Below are 15,511 nucleotides of genomic sequence, written 5' to 3'. Positions count from 1 at the left end.
TCTCAGGGCCTGGGATCAAGCCTCATGTCAGCCTCCCTGCTCAGCTGGAAGTCTGCTTCTCCCTCTCACTCTCCCTCTGTGCTCTCTCTCTCTCTCTCAAATAAATAAATAAAATCTTTAAAAAAATTGTTTTTAAATTTAATTTAATTTAATTAAAAAAAAACCTTTGATTTATGGTTAGTGCTTTTGTGTCCTGGTTAAGGTCAAGAAGTTTTGTTTGTTCGTTTTTCTAAAAGCTTTATTTGTTTTACTTTTCACATTTAGGTTCATGATCTATTGTGAATTAATGTTTGCATACACTGTGAGTTTAGGGATTCTCCCCCATATGGATATTCACTATTTACTGAAAAGACCGTCCTTTCCCCCCACCAAATTGCAATGGAATAGTATTGTGTTCTTGAAATGAATAGTGCCGGTAGTAACCAGTAGCTTCCTGATATCCTCCCAACTTCCTAATCATGGCAAAAATAGCAGTTTCCCTGGCAGACTAGTTCTGCCATTTTCTGAGAATCATTCCTGGAAGCCGAGCTAGCACCCTCCCTTGCAGCCCTTCCAAGTACTTTGCAAATACCTAATTCAATAAATTGAGTTCCTTTTTTCTTAATATTGGATTTCATTTTTTGTACAGAGCCCAGACCAGTCAAGCCCTCACACTGTGTATACTACTCATCGGGCTTGGCTCTGGTGCCTACTGCTGCATTTATTGTTGCCTGGAGCTTCAGTTTGTCTAATTGCCCCGCAGCTACCTTGTTATAGGGCCGGTGGGACTGCGGTAACAAAGAAGGGAAAAGCCTTCCTGTGGTTTATTTTAGACTGTTGCCCCCTGAGGGAAAAGCGAGCTGTTGGAATGACCCTGAGTGTGAGAGCGCGACCCAGGCTTGCTCAGCCTCGTCCCCTCACGCCGCAGCAGTCATGCGGGTAGACGCAGCTTTCAGACGCTGGAAGTTCTCACAGCCCCGGGCCCCAAAATCCCCTCATCAGTCCACACCGTCTCCCTGAGTGCCTCATCCACAAGCATCCATCACCTTGGCCTGACAGCTTTGCATGTGTGCCACTCACTCGCACCTGAGTTCCAGAGTGCCACCCAGAAATGCCACAGACACTTCCCAGGCCCCATGATGAGAACCAAATTCACCACTTTCTACCAAACATTCTCTTGTCCCTGGAGCTGCATCTCAGGGAAAGTTAGCACTGCTGACCCACACACAGAAACCTGGGAGGCATCTTCCACTCGTTCCTCTTCCTCATCACCCGTGATGACAAAGGCCTATCAATTCTAACTCCTTAATATCTCTCCAGTCCACCCCCCAGGCCCATCATCACAACCCTTGTTCCAGCCACCATCATATCTAATGTTTGCAACAGATTCCTTATCCTTGCCCCACCCCCATTGAGAATGTTTTCCTATAAAACAAAACTAATCCTATTCAGATGCTTAAAACCCCTCATTCTCTCAAATGCCCGCATGATGAAGTCCAAGCTCATCATACAAGGGTGAAATAAAGACATTTTTGGCACATATGAGGGTGAAATAAAGACATTTTTACACCAACAGAAACAGAGTTTACTACCAGCGTATCTTAACTGTAAGAACTCTTACAGGATTGCCTTCTGGGAGAGTATAAACTATCCCAGAGAGAAGGTCTATGAAGCAAAAAAATCAGTGAGAAAAAAAAAATTAGTAAACTTGGGGGTAAAGCTAAATCAACACTGCTTGTATATGACAATAATAATCATATCTAATTTATGTGGTTCAAAATCAAGACAGACTTCTGGGCATAGAGGGTATATTATAGACACTCATTTATTTTTGCTCCTTCCAAAAATCTACTGGAATGATAATAAAGGCATTTTTAAAAAGACATAAGCTCACAAAGACAAAGAGAACGGAAAAGTGAAATTTGGGAAGCTAGAAAGCAGGTGAATGTGTGTAACTGACGGCATGGACCAAGGAAAACTGAAGTCTAAGTCAGTGGGCAAAGCTGGGAGGCAAGTTGGTTAGACTGCAGGTGCAGAAGCCCTGGACTATCAGGAGTCAGCAGCACCAGCTACTTCTGACAGGGATGATAAAGATGTGGTGAAAAACAGGGAAACTATTTGAAAATCTGTCTAAGGAGGGTTGTAACCCAGGTCCCCTGCCGCATTCCTTTTTTTTTTTTTTTTTTAAGATTTTATTTATTTATTTGACAGAGAGAGAGAGCACAAGCAGGGGGAGCAGCCAAGGGAGAGGGAGAAGCAGACTCCCCGCTGAGCAGGGAGCCCAATGCGGGGCTTGATCCCAGGACCCTGGGATCATGACAGGAGCTGAAGGCAGATGCCCAACCAGCTGAGCCACCCAGGCGCCCCTCCCCTGATGCATTCCATGCATACTCTGTGACTCCCTCCTCCACCATGGCAGAAAAGTGGAGTCTCCAGAGAGGGCAGGAATAGGATGCTAAAAACAAGAGGACCAAAAGAACATTTACATCCTGAATTCTGAGAGCCCCAGCCCTTTCCCCAAACTCAGGACCCAGAATGCTAGCAATTAGAACCATTCTTTCCAAGAAAGAGACTGGAATATGCTTGCTTCAAAGAATCTGATTTAAAGATACTGACCTCAGGGATTCCCCCAGGAAAATGTCTGGCCAGATCATGCTAGAAAGAACATTACAGCTAACAGCTCCCCGCCAAGGCTCAAAAATATTGTCTCCCACACACCGAGAAAGTAAATCTTAGAGAAGGTAAAATCCTGCCCTGCCATTCATGAGGCTAAGAGACACAGAAAGCCAGCAAAGTTAACAAAAAACACTTTCTCCCAAGGTATGTAGCAATAAAGTTCATAAGGTCTCCCTTCTGTAACTACTGCTTTCTCACTCACTGAGAAACTTTGTTCTCTAAACTCATGGGCCATAAGAAACATTGCTATTTGAAAGCCTATCAGTAAGAATGAATCATTCTCCTTTGGCCTGAAGGATCCAAGTCATCTTGAGATAGAGAAGCAGTCCTGATTTACAACCCAGGTGCAGAGCTTCAGATAAAGGGTTTCTGGACATAGTATTTCACATCTATGTTTACTTCTCAGTCCAGCCCTGATATTAACCGCTTTACATGGATCCCTGTTTACCTTGAGCCTATTAGAACACTGCTTCATTTAAATTTCACCTAAGCCGGGGCGCCTGGGTGGCTCAGTTGGTTGAGCGACTGCCTTCGGCTCAGGTCATGATCCTGGAGTCCCAGGATCGAGTCCCGCATCGGGCTCCCTGCTCGGCAGGGAGTCTGCTTCTCCCTCTGACCCTCCTCCCTCTCATGCTCTCTGTCTCAAATACATAAATAAAATCTTTAAAAAAAAAAAAAAGAAAGAAAACTGGAGGTTTTGGTCCACCAAAGCGAGAGAGTAAACCAAGAATGAAGTCCAGTGGATTGTGGGAAATAGGATCTGACACAGGCAAGAAGCAAGGAGAATTGCAGGAGGATAGTGGGGGGGGGGGGGGGGGTCACAGGGAAGAGGGCAAAGAGGTCAGAGAGGTTCGGCCCAGGAGCCCCCAGGAAAGACTTCAGTGGGAAGGTGAGATTGACTGAGGGCCTTCAGAGGAAATGTAGACAGTTGGAGAAGAGTTTAGGGTCAGTTAGTAATAAGTAGAAGACAAAAAACACTCCAAGGAAGGAAAAGTATCCTCGTGACACATCTGTGAATAACATTTACATAGTCAAAGTAATGAAAATTCTGAATAGTCCTTTAACCAAAGTTGTTATATAATCATATGGAGGAAGTGGGGGAGAGAGGATGAGGCTATGGAAGATCTGAGTCCTCATCTTCCATTTTAGAAATCTATGCATAATATTATAAAGTAAAAAATCAAGTATTCACCATATAAGATGTTATTTAGGGATATGGAGATAACTGCTAAACTACCCTGCACAGGGGTTGAAAGTGGTTGCTTCTAGGTAGGGGGAGACGGGTAGAGTGGGCTGGGATGTGTTGTTCATAACAAGTATTGTACTGTTTACCTCCAAATTGTAGCTCAAAAACCCAAAACTAAAACTAGAAAAGATAGAACTAAAATCTTGAGCTTAATTGCATATTGGTTGGGAGGGGTTGATTAAAGTCACTCTAAGGTTTTAATTTTGATTGTTAAATTAAATGTTCATGTTAAAATTTTTCATTTAGGGGTACCTGGCTGGCTTAGTCGGTGGAGTGTGCGACTCTTGATCTCGGGGTTGTGAGTTCAAGCCCCACACTGGGTGTAGAGATTACTTAAAAATAAAATCTTTGGGGCGCCTGGGTGGCTCAGTCATTAAGCGTCTGCCTTCCGCTCAGGTCATGATCCTGGGGTCCTGGGATCGAGCCCCATGTCCGGCTCTCTGCTCAGCGGAGAGCCTGCTTCTCCCTCTCCCACTTCCCCTGCTTGTGTTCCCTCTCTTGCTGTGTCTCTCTCTGTCAAATAAATAAATAAATAAAATCTTCAAAAATAAATAAAATCTTTAACAAGAAAAATAAAAAATAAAATAAAAATTTTCATTTAAATATTAGTAGAAGAGAAGCAGAGTATATAATTTCCAAGTAGATAGGGAGGAAAAAAGGAATGGAGGGGTATTCAAATAGCCCAAAAGAAGACAAGAAAGGAGAAAAATAAAAGACTTAGAAAATTCTGGATGGATAAAAACCACCAAAAAACATTTGCTAGAAATGAATCCAATGATATCCCAATCACAATCAATGTAAATAAAGTGAAATCTCCAGTTAAAAGGCAGTTTTTATTTATTAAACTAAATAAACATTAATATCCAGGTTTATATATTGATTACAAGATACATACCTAAAACATAAGAAATATGAAGGTTAAAACTAGAAGAATAGAAAATATATATGTGCCAGGCAAATACAACCAAAAGAAAGCTAGTGTAGATATATTAATACCAGATAAAATGAAATAAAATTTATGACAAAAGCACCCACAGGTAAAAAGAGCTACTATGTTGATATAAGTTCCAATTCACTACAAAGACATGATCATTATAAACCTATGTTTTTAATAATACAGCTTCAATTTTATCAAGAAAAAATTAACAGAACACCCAAGAGAAATGGATAAATCCACCACAGTTGTGGGAAATCTTAACATAGATCTCTCAGTTAACTGATGGATCAAGAAAACAGAAAAAATATATATGTGTGTATGTTTTTCATCAAGAATATAGAAGATTTGAGGGACGCCTGGGTGGCTCAGTTGTTTAAGTATCTGCCTTCAGCTCGGGTCATGATCCCAAGGTCTTGGGATCGAGTCCCACATCGGACTCCCTGCTCGGCAGGGAGTCTGCTTCTCCCTCTCCTTCTGCTGCTCTCTGTCAAATAAATAAATAAAATTAAAAAAAAAAAAAAAAGAATATAGAAGATTTGAACAACACAACCGAAGGTTTGACCTAATGAATTTATATAAAACCCTGCAGCCAATTACTAGAGAATACGTATTTTTTTCTCGAACACATACAACATTTTAAACAAATTTATTAAGGTATACCTGACATACATAAGCTGCACATATTTAAAATGTACAATTTGATAAGTTTCAACTTAGTATACATGCATAAAACCATCACCACCGTCAAGAAGATGAACATAGGGGCACCTGGGTGGCTCAGTTGTTAAGCATCTGCCTTTGGCTCAGGTCATGATCCCAGGGTCCTGGGATTGAGCCCCGTATCGGGCTCCCTGCTCTGCAGGAAGCCTGCTTCTTCCTCTCCCACTCCCCTTGCTTGTGTTCCTGCTCTTGCTATCGCTCTCTCTGTCAAATAAATAAAATCTTAAAAAAAAAAAAAAAAAAAAAGATGAACATATTCATCAATCCCAAAAGTTTGCTCATGAACCTGTTATCTTGGGTGGCAACGTAACTGGTTGAAAGACTACATTTTCCACCTCTTACAGCTACTTGTGACCATGTGGCTACATTCTTCGTATATAAACACAAAGAAGATGTGAGTGGTGTTTACTGGATGGATCTTCCGGAAATGTTCCTTAAAGAAGGGGCAGAAAGCTGACATATATCCTTTTTTAATCCTTTAATCTTTAATCCTTTTGATCCTTTTCCCCTTTTCCCCCACTTTCTCTTCCTGTTTGGAGCGCAGACTTGATGACTGAAGGATCTTGTGATCTGGAGGCACGTTGCGGATAGAAAACACAGGCTAAGGATGGTAAATAGGGGGGGTGCCTGGGTGGCTCAGTCGTTAAGTGTCTGCCTTTGGCTCAGGTCATGATCCCAGGGTCCTGGGATCGAGCCCCACATCGGGCTCCCTGCTCGGCAAGAGGCCTGCTTCTCCCTCTCCCACTCCCCCTGCTTGTGTTCCCTCTCTCGCTGTGTCTCTCTCTGTCAAATAAATAAATAAAATCTTTAAAAAAAAAAAAAAAAAAGGTGGTAAACAGGGAAGTTGAGGAACCCCCGAAACCATGTAGGCCCTGGACTATCTATATCCAGACCTCATTACCTTGAGAGAAAAATTAACTTCCGCTTGTTTAAGTCTCTGCTATTTCCAGTCTCAGTTACAAACATAAATGCAGTTCCAAACTGATGGAAGTGGAGTATCTAAAATGTGGCATTTGCTTAGGGGAAGCATGTTGGCCAGTCGTTTAGGGAGGATCCACTCCACTGCAGGCTGGAAAGCTAGCAGCCCCTAGTACTTGCAAAGCACTTATTGTTGTAGCTTAGAAAGCCACTGAGAACGGGTTTCATGTTCTTGTTTGTTGGTGCTGCTTTTAGCAAAATTCTGCATGAGACATGAAGTTACGCTTGAACCAGTCTGTAAGCATAAAAAAAGAAAAGAAACGAAAATAACATGGCTAAGGAAAGCTCTCTCTCTCTCTACACACACACACACACAATCAGGAATATAAAAGTTGATGGAGAGTCTCATTATATGGAGCCTTCTCTATCCCAAACTGAAGCAGTTCAGAATAGCAGCTGCTAAACAGTCACCCGCCAGGAGATAGCACTGTGGCCCCAAACCTTTTCAAGCATCTTTGCTTAAGAGTTCTGTGCCTGGGGGTACCTGGGTGGCTCAGTCGTTAAGTGTCTGCCTTCCGCTCAGGTCATGATCCCAGGAACTTCTCCCTCTCCCACTCCCCCTGCTGGTGTTCCCTCTCGCTCTCTCTCACTTTCCCTCTCTGTCAAATAAATAAATAAGATTTTTTTTTTAAGATTTTTTATTTATTTATTTGACAGAGACAGAGACACAGCGAGAGAGGGAACACAAGCAGGGGGAGTGGGAGAGGGAGAAGCAGGCTTTCCACGGAGCAGGAACCCTGATGCAGGGCTCGATCCCAGGACCCTGGGATCATGACCTGAGCCGAGGGCAGACGCTTAACAACTGAGCCACCCAGGCGCCCCAAATAAGATCTACACTTGATCTTAGCCAAAAGGCCGAGAAGCGATCCCAAATAAGATCTAAAAAAAAAAGAGTTCTGTGCCTGACTATAGTGCAAGACACCCAGCAAAGATCAGACTAACAGTTCATCTTCCCCTTCAGGCCTCCAACAATTGGCAGGGTCGGGGGTGGGGGAGGCTGGGAGGGAGGGGGGGGAGGACACAGCGGCCAATATGCAAAATATGAGTTTCTAGCCTCGCCTCAGTATGATATCTTGGCCACAGTAACTCATGTTTAAGAGTTGACCGGAAGCCTACTAATTCTTTCATGAAACTATGTTAACAAAAACAAAAACAAACAAACAAAAATCCGCACCTGGCCTGTCATAGCCTCTGGCTATAAACTAAAACATCCTGGATCCACAACTCAGAAGTGGCCCCCTCTAGAGGTGGCTTCCCAAACTGTGTAGTCCTTGAAGAGAGTATCCCCCACAGAGGTCTCTTCAGATGGGCCATGAGGGATGGTGGACAAAGAACAACTTCCCTGAGGGCAGAGCAAGAGGCCAGGGAGAGCAGTGGAGATTTTCCCAAGGGGCAGAACGAGGGTAAGCCAGATAGACCGACTGAGGAACTTACTCTTCCGTCAGGGCGCATGGTCCTTGGTCCCTCCCAGACTTGATATACCTGTTGTTCTACAGATCTATTGCTGTGAAACACATCACTCCAAAACTTAAAAATAGCAATCATTTATTATCCCCACAGCGTCTATGGCTCCAGAGGGTTTTGCTGGGCACCCTGGCTCAGGGTGGCTTGTGTGGTAGGAGTTATACAGCTGGAGCTGGAAGAGCGAGGCATCTCACTCTCTTTTCTATTCTCAGGGCTTCTCAAGGGCTCTCTGTGTAGGCCACCTCGGGCTTCCTCACAAGATGGTGGCCTCCAGGCAGTTGGAGTGCTGACTTAGAGGGTCCCAGCATCAGTGTTCCAACAAACTAGTCAAAAGCTGCATTGCCTTTCAGGACCTGGCCTTAGAGGTTACAAAGCATCACTTCTGCTCTCCTCCATCGGTCAACCAGACACTGGTACATCCAGGTTCAAGGGATGAGAACACAGGCAAGCCACTCAGTGGTCTATGGACCAGTGACCAGCCACTGCTGGGTGTTCCCTATGCTGTCCTGAAAAAGAGAGAGCTTTGCTTGTGATTGACTTTTCCTATTCCACCAATGTATATACGGTGCATTGGCAGTTGACAATTTGTCTTAGTTCATAGGTTGCTAGGGCCACCTGGCTCAGTTAGTAGAGTATGTGACTCTTGATCTTGGAGTCATGAGTTCAAGCCCACGTGGTGCAGAGGTTACTTAAACCAGTATAGGTTGCTGGAACACAAATAGCCACATGAGAGACATTGAGTAGCTGAAGGGATGTACTGCTGCAGAGTCTAATAGTCACCTATCTAAACTCCATTCTCCACACTACTGGGTATTTACAAAAGAATACAAAACACTATTCAAACAAAGACAATACAAAACACTAATTCAAAGGGATGCATACACCCCTATGTTTACGGCAGCATTATTTACGATAGCCAAGATACGGAAGCAGCCCAAGTGTCCCATCAATGGATGAATGGATAAAAAAGATGTGATATATATATATAATGGAATATTACTCAGCCATAAAAAAGAATGAAATGTTGCCAGTTGCAATGACATGGATGAAGTTAGAGAGTATAATGCTAAGTGAAATAAGTCAATCAGAGAATGACAAATACTATATGATTTCACTTATATGGGAATTTAAGAAACAAAACAAATGATCAAAGGGAAAAAAGGGAGAGACAAACCAAGAAACAGACTCTTAAATATAAAGAAAAAACTGATGGTTACCAGAGGAGAGAGGGGTGGGGGAATAGGTGAAATAGGTGAAGGAAATTAAGGAATGCACTTGTCATGATGAGCAGTGGGTATTAAAATAAAAACTTAGGGATGCCTGGGTGGCTCAGTCATTAAGCGTCTACCTTCGGCTCAGGTTATGATCTCAAGGTCCTGGGATTGAGTCCCGCATCGGGCTCCCTGCTCAGCAGGAAGCCTGCTTCTCCCTCTCCCACTACCCCTGCTTATGTTCCCTCTCTCCCTGTCTCTCTCTCTGTCAAATGAATAAATAAAATCTTTTAAAAAAATAAATAAAATAAAATAAAAACTTAAGGGACAACTGGGTGCTCAGTTGGGTGTCTGACTCTTGATCTCAGCTCAGGTCTTGATCTCACGGTCTTGATCTCAGGGTCGTGAGTTTGAGCCTGGCATTGGGCTTTGGCATCTGGTCCCATCTAGATGGTTCAAGCCCAAGTGCTTTCCATGATGTTTTCTTGGTTCATGGGAAACTCCCACATTCTTACCATGCCAAATGCTGGAAGTGCAGGCCGCCTCCTAGGACTGGCATCCCAGGTCCTGGCTCCAGCCAACCAAACCATCAGCAGATACTTATCCTTATGTTCATATGCATTTCCCAAATGCCAGAAAACTCCTGTCAAGTTCTTCTGGAATTTGTGCTCTGTTGTACTCTTTGGCAGCATTGGGACAATAACTCTACCACCCAAGAAACATGCAGCCAAGGAGTGAGATGCCCACCTCTGTTTCTTGCAAGTACCCCCAGTCTCTAGATACTCTCCTCACTTGGTGTATAGCCTCTGCTCACCTCCCTCACAATGAGAAAAGGGGAAAAACAAAGTACTCCAAAATAGCCCAACTATTTTATCTCCATACCTTCATTCCCTCGTCAAATTTCTCATCCTCTATAGGATGAAGATGAGGATAAGGACCATCAATCTTGGAAGAGTTGTTCTCTTTAGTCTGTCCAGTAGTCTTTCCTTACTATGTGGAGTACCTACATGCTCTTCTTCTCTCCTTGAGGACTCAGTTCAAATTCCAAGGCAACAGGAAAAATCTCTTTCAACATCCTGTTACATATGCACTACTATCTTTAATTTTCACAACCACTTTAGGAGTTAGAGAAATGACATAACTGAGACTTGAGGAAGAAGCTTCTGGTTAAATATGGTGAATTGAGCATACACATTTATCTCTGTTCCCTCCAGAAACCATATCAAAATGAGAGTAAGGAGGCGTGCCAGGGTGGGTCAGTCAGTTAAGCGTCCAACTCTTGATCTCAGCCCAGGTCTTGATCTTGGGGTCTTGAGCAGGCCTCGTGTTGGGCTCCACACTGGGCATGGAGCCTACTTAAAAAAAAAAAAAATGAGAGTAAGAAATTTAAAAAAAAAAAAAAACCAGAAAAGCACAAGGACAAAGAGAGAGAAGACTGGAGCAAATGAGAGATATAACTTTGAAAAATGGAAAGTCGTATGTGTGAGGTTTTAAATCCTTAAGTTTGAATATTTTCCATTCTACTCATGAGGTGTGGAGTTGCAATCCAAAATGATGTAAGATAATTGGAGTCTTAGAACTTGTAAAGACTTCAAAAATCAGAAGGTCTTAGTCTTTTGAAAGCAGGGTCAGGAGGATTGGAAAATTCCTCTTTGGGGACAATGATTGACCAAGGAGAAAAAATTTACAGAAGCTCAAGGACTGGTCCCTCCCTCACCCACCACACAATGAGGCCCACCAGCTGACTTTTTCTGGACCTTCTATGAGCTTTCCATTTCTCTTTTTGACCTCAGCTTAAGTCAGAACAGATAGTCAAGGATCAACAGAAAGCTGATGGCAACCTCAAACATGAAAGACAAGAAAAGGAACCAAGAAGGTAACGGATAATGAAGGGGTCAGAAGACAATTACAAAAAACTTCAATTAATATCTTGGCGGGGGGGGCGCCTGGGTGGCTCAGTCGTTAAGCGTCTGCCTTCGGCTCAGGTCATGATCCCAGCGACCTGGGATCGAGCCCCGCATCGGGCTCCCTGCTCAGCAGGAAGCCTGCTTCTCCCTCTCCCATTCCCCCTGCTTGTGTTCCCTCTCTCCCTGTGTCTCTCTCTGTCAAATAAATAAATAAAATCTTAAAAAAAAAATATCTTCAGAGGGGTACCTGGGTGGCTCAGCAGTTGGTTAAGTGTCCGACTCTTGGTTTCAGCTCAGGTCAGGATCCCAGGCTCCTGGGATTGAGCCCCGAATCGGGATCCCTGCTCAGCCAGGAGTCTGTTTGTCCCTCTCCGTCTGCCACCCACTCCCCCTGCTCTCTCTCTCTCTCCCTCTCTCAAATAAATAAATAAAATCTTAAAAAAAAAAAAAGAATTAGAGGCTTAATCTAGGAGACAGAATATCTGATTAATAAGAGTTTTGGAGGGCCCCGGGTGGCTCAGTCAGTTAAGCATCTGCCTTCGGCTCAGGTCATGATCCCAGGGTCCTGGGATCAAGTCCCACATCAGGCTCCCTGCTCAGTGGGGAATCTTCTTCTCCCTCTGCCCCTCCCCCTTCTCATGCTCTCTCTCTCTCTCTCTCGCAAAAATAAGTAAATAAAAAATCTTAAAAAATAAGAATTTTGGGGGCGCCTGGGTGGCTCAGTCAGTTAAGCAGCTGCCTTCGGCTCAGGTCATGATCCCAGGGTCCTGGGATCGAGTCCCGCATCGGGCTCCCTGCTCTGCGGGGAGCCTGCTTCTCCCTCTCCCTCTGCCTGCCACTCTGCCTACTTGTGTTCTCTCTCTATCTCTCTGTCAAATAAATAAATAAAATCTTTAAAAAAAAAAAATAAGAATTTTGGAGGGCGCCTGGGTGGCTCAGTTGGTTAAGCGACTGCCTTCGGCTCAGGTCATGATCCTGGAGTCCCGGGATCGAGTCCCGCATCGGGCTCCCTGCTCGGCAGGGAGTCTGCTTCTCCCTCTGACCCTCCCCCCTCTCATGTGCTCTCTCTCTCTCATTCTCTCTCTCAAATGAATAAATAAAATCTTTAAAAAAAAAGATTATAAAAAAATAAGAATTTTGGAAAGAGAACAAATTGAGTAGTTGCTGGAAAATTATTAAAGAAATAATTCAAGAACATGTTCCTGAACTGAAGGACATGAGTTTCCAGATTGAAAGGGTCTAACACAGTAAATTTAAAAAACAAAGAAACAACATTTTTTTGAAAATCAAACACCCAAGGGTATTTCATTATGAAATTTCATAGTAAATATTAAATGAAACTCTTAAAGGCTTCTAGAGAGGGGCGCCCGGATGGCTCAGTTGGTTAAGTGTCAGACTCTTGATTTTGGCTTGGGTCATGATCACTGGGGGCAAAGCCTATAAAGATTTTCTCCCTCCCTCTTCCTCTGCCCCTCCCCCTGCTCATCTCATGCGTACTCTCTCTCAAAAAAGAAAAAAAACTGTTTAAAGGCTTTGAGAGAGAAAATCAGGTTGCATACAAGGGATACTCAGTTGCATACACAGAATGGCATTAGATTTAATAATACTCCTGAAAACTATAAAATGATGAGGACAATGCCCTCAAAATTCTAAATGAATATTATTTTTAATCTAGAATCCTATACTCCTTCCTCTAAGATGTTTCCAGGCATGCAAAGACAGGAAATTTTCTTTCTGTGCTCCCTTCCTCAGGAAGCTAGTGGATGATGAAGTACTAAAACAGAGCATGAAGCCAGGGAAAATCAAAACACGGTATCCCGGAAATAAACAGTTGATCCACACAGAAGAGAAACAAAGGGATTCCCTGGATGAAAGTGTAGGGAAGAGCCAGGACAACTTTGCAACAGGCCTCTTGCCACCACGCCAGCTTGATATCACATGAAATCAACAGGTTACCTACTGTGTTTGACCAACTTGAAAGCTTTACACTTCTTTTTTTTTCTTTAAGATTTATTTATTTGAGAGAGAGAGAGAGAGCAGGCGCGCGCGCGCGCACACACACACGTGGTGGGAGGGGCAGAGGGAGAGAATCCTCAAGCAGACTCTCTGGCTGAGCTTGGAGCTCAATGCAGGGCTCCACTCAGGGCTCCACCTGGCTAGGGGCTTGCCTCCGGCTCTACCTTGGGACCCATAAGATCATGACCTGAGTCAAAACCAAGAGTCTGACACTTAACCAGCTGAGCCACCCGGGCTCCCCAAGAGGTTTACACTTCTGACAGTGTATGAAACAAAACCAACAAACAAAAAAACCCAAGGCAATTGGAAATTTCAGGAACAACAAAAATTTATATGAGACAAATTTAATCGTAATTATTTGGCTTAACTGTGAACAAAATATACATAGTCATAACCATACAAAAATAAATAATGGGTACCTGGGCAGCTGTCAGCTAAGCATCTGCCTTCGGCTCAGGTCATGATCTCAGGGTCCTGGGATCGAGCCCTGAGTTGGGGCTCAGTGGGCAGTCTGCTTCTCTCTCTGCGCCTCCCCCCATTCATACTTTCTCTATATATATATCAAATAAATAAAATATTTTTTAAAAGAATAAATAAATACTGGGGCACCTGGTGACTCAGTCGTTAAGCGTCTGCCTTCGGCTCAGGTCATGGTCTCAGGGTCCTGGGATCGAGCCCCGCATCGGGCTCCCTGCTCTGCGGGAAGCCTGCTTCTCCCTCTCCCACTCCCCCTGCTTGTGTTTCCTCTCTCGCTGTGTCTCTCTCTCTGTCAAATAAATGAATAAAATCTTTAAAAAAAAATGCAGAAATATTCTACATTTATTATAACATTTCATAGAGGTTTCTATGTACATTAAAGTATCTATTAAAAGTGTACATATTGTCCATTCCTCTCTCATATAATATGAAAATAGTGTGATCTTTGAAACATCTTATGTCAGTTTTACCAGAGATGATAATTTAAAATGCAGATTAATTACCCTGCCCAAGATGTACTGAACCAGTATGTCCCTGAGATCCAGCAGTGACATTTGACTGAATGCCCCAGTGATTTTTAGGTGTCCTAATGGAATCTAATAGAAAAACATATCTTGGATTACTCTATGGTATTTAATTTTTTTTTTTTTTAAGATTTATTTATTTATTTGAGAGAGCGAGAATGAGAGAGAGTACATGAGAGGGGTTAGGGTCAGAGAGAGAAGCAGACTCCCCGCAGAGCAGGGAGCCCGATGCGGGACTCGATCCAGGGACTCCAGGATCATGACCTGAGCCGAAGGCAGTTGCTTAACCAACTGAGCCACCCAGGTGCCCTACTCTATGGTATTTTCAATTACAATAATTTATTTTGCGTTAAATTTATCCTCTCAGGATAGGAAGTTACTTTTCTCTCATAGCTCTGAGGTACTGTTGATTCTATCATTCTTTCAAATAATATCTCATTCTATTGTTTTATCATTATAGTCTTAACTTAGTAGTCATATTATTCTAATTTTTCTATACTTACTTATCAGATAATGGCCTTGTAGTTTATTCATTTTCTAACTCCATTTCATTCTCAGGAAGTTCAATAGAAGAATACCTCACAAGTACTGATTAAAATATGACAATGGAGGGGCACCTGGGTGATTCAGTTGGTTAAGCGACTGCCTTTGGCTCAGGTCATGATCCTGGAGTCCCAGGATCGAGTCCCGCATCGGGCTCCCTGCTCAGCTGGGGGTCTGCTTCTCCCTCTGACCCTCTTCCCTCTCGTGCTCTCTGTCTCTCTTTCTCTCTCTCAAATAAATAAATAAAATCTTTTAAAAATAAATAAATAAAATATGACAATGGAGTATAAAATAAAATCTGAGGAAAAAATATACTTTAAAAAACTGACATTTATTTTCCCTCAAAGCTTTATTTTTTATAAAGATTTTTATTTATTTATTTAAGAAAGAGAGAGCAGGGGGAGGGGCAGAGGGAGAGAGAGAATCTTAAGCAGACTCCACATTGAGTGCAGAGCCCAATGTAGGGCTTGATCTCAAGACCCTGAGATCACAACCTGAGCTGAAACCAAGAGCCAGTCACTCAACACAGTGAGCCACCCAGGCACCCTTCCCTCAAGACTTCAGACACAGGGGCGCCTGGGTGGCTCAGTCGTTAGGTGTTTGCCTTAGGCTCAGGTTATGATCCTAGGGTCCTAGGATCGAGCCCCACATCGGGCTCCGTGCACTGGGGGAGGCCTGCTTCTCCCTTTCCCAATCCCCCTATTTGTGTTCCCTCTCTCGCTGTGTCTTTCTCTGTCAAATAAATAAAATCTTAAAAAAAAAAAAAAAAGACTTCATATACAATTCCAGTGTTTTTTTATAAATATTTTTTAAAGATTTTATTTATTTATTTG

At 43.1% G+C, this 15,511-nt stretch overlaps 1 long non-coding RNA gene across 2 annotated transcripts; it reads right to left on the bottom strand.

The window, feature by feature from the left end:
- Positions 1–6,362: 6,362 nt before the first annotated feature.
- Positions 6,363–13,913, bottom strand: LOC135364128 (uncharacterized). Of its 2 annotated transcripts, none has more exons than XR_010410747.1 (3): positions 13,744–13,913; positions 10,094–10,566; positions 6,363–6,771 (listed from the first exon to the last, which is right to left on the bottom strand). It is a non-coding gene; the product is annotated as an uncharacterized LOC135364128 (long non-coding RNA). The 2 variants fall into 2 exon arrangements; XR_010410748.1 differs by having other exon boundaries at positions 10,094–10,563.
- Between the last annotated feature and the right edge of the window lie 1,598 nt (positions 13,914–15,511).

The sequence above is a fragment of the Mirounga angustirostris genome, unplaced genomic scaffold (genome assembly GCF_029215605.1).
Source record: "Mirounga angustirostris isolate CCGP_5_RB_7025 unplaced genomic scaffold, mMirAng1.0.hap1 SCAF_4, whole genome shotgun sequence".
NCBI lineage: Eukaryota > Metazoa > Chordata > Mammalia > Carnivora > Phocidae > Mirounga > Mirounga angustirostris.
Note: the sequence above shows the minus strand (reverse complement) of the source record. Positions and strands in the feature narration are given on the sequence as shown.